The sequence below is a fragment of the Lutra lutra genome, chromosome 6, assembly GCF_902655055.1.
Source record: "Lutra lutra chromosome 6, mLutLut1.2, whole genome shotgun sequence".
Taxonomy (NCBI): domain Eukaryota; kingdom Metazoa; phylum Chordata; class Mammalia; order Carnivora; family Mustelidae; genus Lutra; species Lutra lutra.
This window is the reverse complement of record NC_062283.1, coordinates 63,922,227-63,930,735: the sequence shown is the minus strand read 5'-3', so window position 1 is coordinate 63,930,735 and position 8,509 is coordinate 63,922,227.

Here is an 8,509-nt window from a genome sequence, read left to right as displayed (position 1 = left end):
AAAATTCTAGAAAATGCCAACTAATCTGTTGTGACAGACAGCAGACTGGTAGTTGCCTGAGAGTGAGGGGCGATTGGTAGGGAGGAGCATAAGGGAGGGATTCCAGATGATCACAGGAACCTTTTGGAGGGGATGGATACATTCACTATCTTGATTGTGGGAGTGATTTCCCAGGTGAAAACATATATCAGACTCTATCAAATTGTACACATTAAATATATGCAATAAATGTCCAGTGTGTATCTCAATATAGCCACTATAGCAAATGAAGAAGGAATGATGTCCCAGAGGAAACTGAGGCAGAACAACCTTGTGGTGAGGGGCAGTGTGGCACCATCCCCGAGCACACGGCCTCGAGAGCCAGACTATCTGGTTTCCTGCTTGGGTTCCACCTCTTACCATTCGTGTTGGACATTATAAATAACATCGTTATGGACATCTTCGAACATAAAACCTTGAAGCACATCTTGGATGATTTCTTTATGTCAAATTTCTATATGTTACCTAACCGCTTGGTACCTTGGTTTTTCCATCTACAAAATGGGGGACACAGTGATGTCCATATAGAATTAAATAAATCTGTGTGTGTGTGCGCGCGCGCATGTCCTAGAATAGTTTCCTGGCACTTATTAATTTTCTTATCAAAAGCTGGACAGATGCTAAAAAGGCAAAAATACAGATGACCCCTATATCCTGTGGTGTTGGCCAGTGGTTTCCAGGATGGGCAGCTTTGGAGATCAGGGACCAGGAAGGGGACACCCAACCAGTGGAAGCCATGAGAAATGGGAGGCAGAAGAGGGAGCTCAGAATATCCAGCTTGTTTTCTGGGCAAAGCCCCCACAATGGAGAAAACCAAAATGTTGTGAAAACGTGTTTCTTCGCCAAATTTCATCCTGGTAGAATTACTGGCCAGTAATTACCTAGCAAATTAGGGAATCTACCAGGACCCCAATTAGATACCTGAGGACATAATTGGTCCCTAATTAGAAAAAGTTGTCAAACGGGAACAATTATCTCTGTTCTGTGTTTCATTCTCTCCTCTCCTCCAGCTAAGCCCTCTGCTTCCTCTCTTCATTGGGTCCCCCTCCCCGGCACCCGCTGCTCATGCTGCTGGCCAGCCATGAGGCTGGAAGTGGAGAAGGCAGAGGCTCCTCTGTGCCCACCCCTAGGGCCAGCCCTCGGGGGTAGCATGAGCAGCCGCCCTGTGTTCCAAGGGCCTGTTTACTTGTTTCCTCTCCCACTAAACTGTAGGTTCTCTGCAGGCAAACATTTGTCTTTCTTTAGCTCCTGTCTCCGGACCTAGCCCAGGGCCCGGCTTCCAGAAGATGCTTAGAAAGGATTGTTGAAATGCGGTGATGACCAGGGGCCCCAGAATGATGATGCTGAGGGTCTCCATCCAAGCACAGCTAGAGCTAAGGGCTTATTGCCTCTGCTAGCCCAGAATCACCATCCTACACACATCAGGCAGAGGAATCCTGGCAGGAGGCGTGATCCTACCCAGCATCCTACATCCTGCATTGCTCCAAAGTTGGAGACCGTGCTTCTGGGTTGAGGAATCAGGGACAGCTGCACAGAGCCACTAGTAGTTGGTCTGGGAATTTGGAGTTTTGAGGCGAAGCCAACAGAAACCACTGCAGAGGGTCAGAGGTGGGCAGCTCTGGCAGGGGAGTGGGCTGGGCTGGTGGAATTATTGAGGTCCTCGAGGAAGAAAGGAAGGGAAAGAGGGGAAGGGAGGGAGTAAGGAAAAGGAGGAAGGAGGGAGAGAAGCAGGAGGCAGTAAAGCGTCAAAGACCACCAAGGAGTGTGGGCTTCCCATAAGCATTTCGGGGAAATCCAGCAAAGACATTCCTAGAAATCGAAGTCATGACAAAATCTGGAGGATAGAGACCAAGGGTGGTGAAAGGAGGTGGGAGGTGGTAGCAGGGGGAAGGAAAAGGGACTAGAAAAAAAGGGGGTGACCCCAAATGGCTCCAATTAGATAGTGAAGACAGAAGGGGATGAGAAATAGATCAAATCAAATGCCCCCTCCTTTGAGATAGCAATTTCACGTAAGTTTCATGAAATTTACCCTAAAGAAATTATTCAAGATGTACTTGAGGTCTTATGTTCAAGGTCTGATGGTCCTGAAGGTCTGATGGTCATCACAGTATTATTTATAATAGTAGAAAGAGTGGGGGAAACATTATGCTAAATGAAAGAAGACCATATATTGATCAATCCCATTTTTAATGAAATGTCCAGAATAGATGTATCTCTAGAGACAGAAAACAGATCAATTTTGTCAGACAGTGACTGCTAATGGATCCAGGGTTCTGTTTTGGGGAGATGAAAATGTGCTAACATTAGATTATGATGATGATCTCACAACCCTTTCGATATACGAATAACCATTGCATTGTCGATTTAAAACGGGTGAATTTTATGTTTCATAAATTATATTTCAAGAAAGTTGTTGAAAGTTTGAAACAAGGCAGAAGGGAAGGGTTCAGGGCTGGGGGATTCTGTGTGCTGGGAAGGAAGGCTGTGGACAGCTCTGGCCCCCAGCTCTGATGCTGCCCAGCTGTTGGAAAAGGGACCCCTTCAGAAAGGGTGTGAAACAGGTTGGAGGGAGCTGGGGAGCCCTGGAAACAGCTGGCTGGAAGCTGAGAGGTGAGAGGGAAACCTGCGGAGCACGACACTCCACACACAACTGTCGTCCCACGTGCCCTCCATGTGGACACACAGAAAGGGCCCCCACTGTCCAGCATAGCACCGAGGCAGCTTGAGCCGCAGCCTCCTGTCTACAGGGGGTAACCAGTGTTGCTCTGTATCTGGCCAGGTCATGGTCGACTAACAGGGGAAAATGGGGTGCCCAGGTGGGTGTCAGAGGAGAGAGAAATTAGGAGAAAGCAGTGATAGAAGGCTCTGGAAAGGAGGCGGTGCAGGAGTGTAACCAGAGATACAGAACGCCGTCCAACCCTTTCTAGGCTTTGGTCCTTCCATCTCCAGGGCTGAGATCCAGAGCCTCCCAAAGGAAGCCCTGCTGGGGTGGGGGCAGGGAGGCAGAGTGGAGGAGGGAAGGGAAAGGAAACACTTATCCATCACCTTCCCTGTGTCCAGCGTCCTTTGGGTCACTGTAGGCATGACGACAGGTCTGTTCATTCATTCGGTCCATAGACACTCATGGAGAACCTATTCTGTCCCAGGCACTGGGGACAGAGCGTCATCACAGAAGCCTCTCTGATATTTGAGCGGAGACCTCATCCAGTGGGCAGGCATGAGCCTCCCAGATATTGGGGGAAGGGGAAGCATCAGCAAGGGCAAAGGGTCCGGGGTCATGTGTGTTTCCTTGCGTGCCATGCACTTGTTTCCCCTGGCTTCGATTTTGAGAGCAGGTCTCAGAGTCTGGCCTTCCTGGTGTTTAATCCCAGATCTGCTGCTTAACTGGCTGTGTGACCTTGAATAAGTTACTTAACCTCTCTGGGTCCCAGTGTCCTCATTTTCCTCAAGGGGGAGCAGCTGAAGCTACCTTAAAACAAGTGTGGAGAATGGGGTGCAGTGCCTGAAGGGCCCACTTCCACGGAAGCCATGCAGGGGTGTCATCGCTCTGGGACGACCAAACACTGGTAGTGAGGGACAGCCTCACAGGGCCCCCAAATCTCCATGACCAGAGCCAGTGCAGGTAGGGCCAGGGGACGATAAGTCACTGATCCCAGAACTGGAGGAGGTATGACAGGAAGTGGGGCTTCCCTCTACACCCTCCACAACCTCTTTGCATCCACCTCCCCCTTCCATCTTCCATTCCAGAAGCTTCCAGCATGAGGGTCTTTCAGGCTTCTCCGAAGAGGAGACTAATTAAGCCTTAATTGACACAGCCCTAATTAGCTTCTTAATTACACGGAACCACATGATTAGCCATACAGCAGACACTAATTGTTCATTAGGAAGCAGCCTCCCCTCTTCCCTCCCCTTCTCTAGGACCTACGAGTTAAGGCACCTAAGAGGCCTCTGGCAGGCCTCAGCCCCCCAGCCTGGCCCCTGAGCCCATCCTGATGCTGGAGGTGTCCGCAGGAATAGTTCCCACTGCCAGGGCCTGAAGTCTGGCGCCCTCTCTGGTGAGAATATAAATAACACCAACTTCTACCATTTTGAGCACCTTGGAGTCAAGACCCTGCAGCCTTTCTTCTCTAAAACCCCTGGCCCATTTCAGGGTGGAAGTGTGTTCTGGTGCCACCTTGGGGTGAGGGGACCCCAGGGCAGGCCCAGCTTGGCCAGTGAGAAGAGGGAAGCAGCACTCATGAAATGCCCACCTTGTGCCCATTCCCTTCCACAGCTTAGATCTAGAACCTCCCACACCCAACGGATCAGGTGCTTTCCAGATGAGGAGGCAGGCTCCATGAGGTGGGACACGCACCCAAGAGGTTCACAGCTGGTGAGTGTGGGGACGCTTCAAACCAGGGTCTGACTCCAAAGCCAAGTTACTTCCCACTGGTCCGTGGCCTCCTGCGGAATGTCCCAGATGCCCCAGTGTTCCAAATGGGGACCTGGAGTAGAAAGGTGCCAGTCCTTGTGGAGCCATTTGTCCCCAGCAACACAGCTTAACTTCTCTGTAGAGCCTGGAGCAGGGCCCTCAAAGATCAGGGACAGGCTGCCCGGGTTCTAGTCCCAGCTCTGCCCTTCCAAGCTGTGTGACCTTGGGCAAGTCACTCTCAACCTTTCCATGACTCAGCTTCCTCATCTGTAAAATGGGGATAAGAATAGTCCCACCCTACCTCACCCTGCTAGGCTGGCTGAGTACTGGAGGAGCTAATGCATGAGAAGCTCTGGAACGAGAGCCTGCCTTTGCCAAGCCAGTCACAAAGGCAGCATTTACTGTTTTCTGTAATGGAGGTTGTTGGTACCTCTAGGAGAGCAACTTGGGATTTGGGGTCCCCTACCCCTCTCTCCTACTCTTCGGATTTCCTCTCCACTGTCCACCCTTGCAAGCCATTCTTACGAGCTCCAGCTTCCCTGTCTCTAAGATGTCACCTCCTTCTCCAAATTTCTGTCCCCAGATGTGACCCTCCCTGCCCTCAGCCTATTCTGGATCCCAAGCAGGCCCTCTCAGCAGCCAAGCCTATCTGCCCCTTGGGGACACACAGAGACCCCAACTCATCCTACCGGAGGTGTGGACAGGAAGGGGAGTGACACTGTGTATGGATGTAGGAACACACATCTTGCTTCTTCTAGAACAGTCCATTTTCACCCGATGCCCTAATGTCACTAACAGTGACTTCTTCCATTCTCAGAGTGCCCTGATCTGGACAACTAACGATATGACCCCCCCAGTGGCCACCCCCTCCATGCTCCTCTCATGCCTCTCCTGATTGGCACGAAGATGTCATGAAAGAAGGGCCTCATGGGATGAAGAGGGGCAGAGGTTACTCATGGGGGAGCGTGGCCTCTGAGTTGGGTCTCGGGTGGGCGGGGCTGAGGCACACTGGACTACAGGGAATATATAAGCAAAGGCACGGCCGAGGGACCAGTGTTGAGAGAACAGCACCTCGGTGTTTACAGTCAAGGCTGCCCACTGGGGGAGAAGGCTGGACAGGTGGCAAGTGGATTGGGAGTGAGTAAGAGAGAGGAACCTACTGAGGCCAAGGAACAGAGGGGCATAAGCCTACTATCCAAAGAACTACCCAACTAGAGGCAACAGATTCCACTCTCCATTTTCTGCCAGCGGCCTCAAGATTTGAGACAGCGTGGCAGGGTCCCAAAGTGCTTGAACCGAGAGCCTTGTAGAGGCTGGGCCACTTATGCCAGCCTTAGGTATTGAAACAGACTCCACCAGGATGCAGCAACACTTGCCAACACTAAGGGAGGAAACATCAACGATCTCTTCAGGGATGCTGAGCAGAGCAGCTTGTTGGGCCCTGGGACGGTCTGATGGGCACCAGGTCAGAAGGACTATTGGGCCCCCTGCTAAGCAGCTTGTTGAGGAGTCCTGGGGCAAGGAGACCCCTCCTTGTTGAGGAGTCCTGGGGCACCAGCACCTTCGGAGTGGGATGGACAGAGATTTGCTCACTGCCCCTTGTCACCTCCTCCCACAGCTTCTTGCCCTCCCAGAGTCCTTATCAGGTCCCCTTCCAGAGATCCAGGTCTGGTGTCCAGGGCCGAGATGCTCCGATGACACACCCCTTCCCCAGCTGGGTCCTAGGACGGGGAGAGGGTGAAGATGCCCAGCGCTGCCCCAGTCTTAGCATACTGTGGGCAGCACCGGCCTCCCACACCCCCGCCACGTCCCTGGTGTCACTTCAAGAGACACAGCAAGTAGGTCACAACGTTCTTCCAGATGCTTCCCGGCTTCTCATTATCTGAAAACTGTTACAGTGTGTCAAGGAAAGCCCTCTGGGGTGTTTTCCCATCTGTTGCTCTATTTCTGACACGGGCTGCTCTCCCACCAGGAATTCCCGTGCCCTCTGCTCCTCTTACCTACGCCCGCCTGTCCTTGGACAAGTTATCAAGTCTCCCTGTGCCTCTTTCTCCTTCTGCATAATGTGGTTGTGACAGGACCCATCTCCTAGGGGTCACAGATGACTCACAGGGTTAATTCATACAGAGCACTTACGGCAGGGCCCAGCCCAGAGTAGGTGCTCAGTAAATGGGGACTACAGTTCTTCTTCAAGGCCCAGCCCAAATCTCTCTTCCTCCAAGAAGCCCTCCCTGACCACCCCAGCCTTAGGTGGGCACTGCCTCTTCCACCTTTGCTGCCCACTCCTTAGTGCTTATCATATCCTGATGAGCACCATTGTCCTAACGATATATGTCGCCTCCACACTCCCCAGGGCTCCCTGTACTCCAGGTGCTAAAGTGCTCTACTCTACATCTGTTAACTCTTTTAACCCTCACCACACCCCTGTGCTAGGTGCACCAGGTGGGAGGTACACCATCATTATCCCCATTTTACAGAGGAGGAAAATGAGGCACAGATTAGTTAAATAGCCTGCCCAAGGTCACACCGCAAATGATGGACCCAGCCCAAAGACCCAAGCAGGCAGACTCCAAAGTCTGTGCTTTTATCCTCCGCTATAATCTCAGGTTGGTAAATGTTTGGGAAGGGGGGCAATAGGCAGGATATACAGATGACAAGGACAAGTACCCACGGGCTTTGTGGAGTTTCCGGTTTCTCAGGTACGTACCCTCGGGCCCCCCTCCGCCAGGTCTGTGCATGTGTGTTCACGGCGCATGTACGGTGTGCCTGCAGAGACGTGTCTGAAGGCTGCCTGCTGCGCGTGTGGAGTGTGTGTGCACGTGTCCCGTGTGTGTGTGCACCCAGCATGTGTTTCTGCAAGGGGTCGTGGGAGGGGGCATCTTGCTCCTTTATGTGGCTGTCCCTCTGCCATAACAACTGTTCAATACTGCAGAGGGAAGTGGAATAGCACGCATGTCCTCTTCTTTGGAAACTGAGCTGCTGGAGTCTGGAGTGGTCTCATGGCTAGGGCAGCACGTGTGTGTGGAGTGTGACCATTATGTGATCTAAGCATGCACGCACATGTGTATATCTGCACGCGTGTGCTAAGTACACCAGTGCCCACATGTGTCAGTGGTGTTTGCACGGCGCACTGGAAGATGCATCTGGGTGCACGGAGGAGACACGGGATGTGTGTGCTAGGTATGTGTTCATGTGCAGGTGTGCATGCGTGTCTGTACATTAAGAGGCACAAGGGCAAGTGTATATGACAGGTAAGGTGGCAGGGGCCAAGATCGCTCGGTAAAACAGGCTAAGCGCAGCTGCCTCCACCCAAGCCCTGCTGCGCGATCTTGCACGAGTGGCTCCCTCTCCAGAAGCTCAGGGTCTGAGCCATCAAGAGAGAATAGAACACCTATCTCAGAGGAGCGCCAGCAGCGTCCGACAGCATGGGCCAGTTGCACAGTAGGCACCGGCTGCATGCACGGCTATTGGAGAGTGTGCTGGGTGCACACGTATGTGTGTGTGTCCTGAGGATGCATCCATGTGTGTGCACAGAGTGCAGTGTATGGGGGGGGCATGTGGGTGAGCAAGTGTGTGAGTGAGTGTTGTGTGCACAGCAGGGGTGCGTGCCCAAGCTGCAGGGGGAGGGGGGTGAAGAGGCGGGAGGGGGCGCACAGTGATGTGACTGTAACTCGTGGGACCATGTGTGTGCCAGGTCATGCACTGTCTGAGCATGCAGGAGCTGCGCCCCTGGCCCCTTGTCCTAGGTGAGGTTGGAGATGAGGGGCTTGCCTGGGTGGATGGGGTATCTCTGGCTGTCAGGCCCGCGCTGGGTGGGGGGTGGCCCCGCTGGCAGTGACTGAGCCCCCGCTCTCCCACCAGGCCTGCCAAAATACAGCGAGACAGGGTGTAATTACTGGCACTTACCTCGGCCATTACCCCCCTCGCCGCTGCGCGTGACACACGACCCGTCAGCTCCGCGTTGGCACCATTAAGGGGCCTCATTAGCATCCCGGCTCAGAAGCAAAATTACCCTCACTGCTCATTTCAAGATGTCATCAATTTTAATTTAGGGCCCAA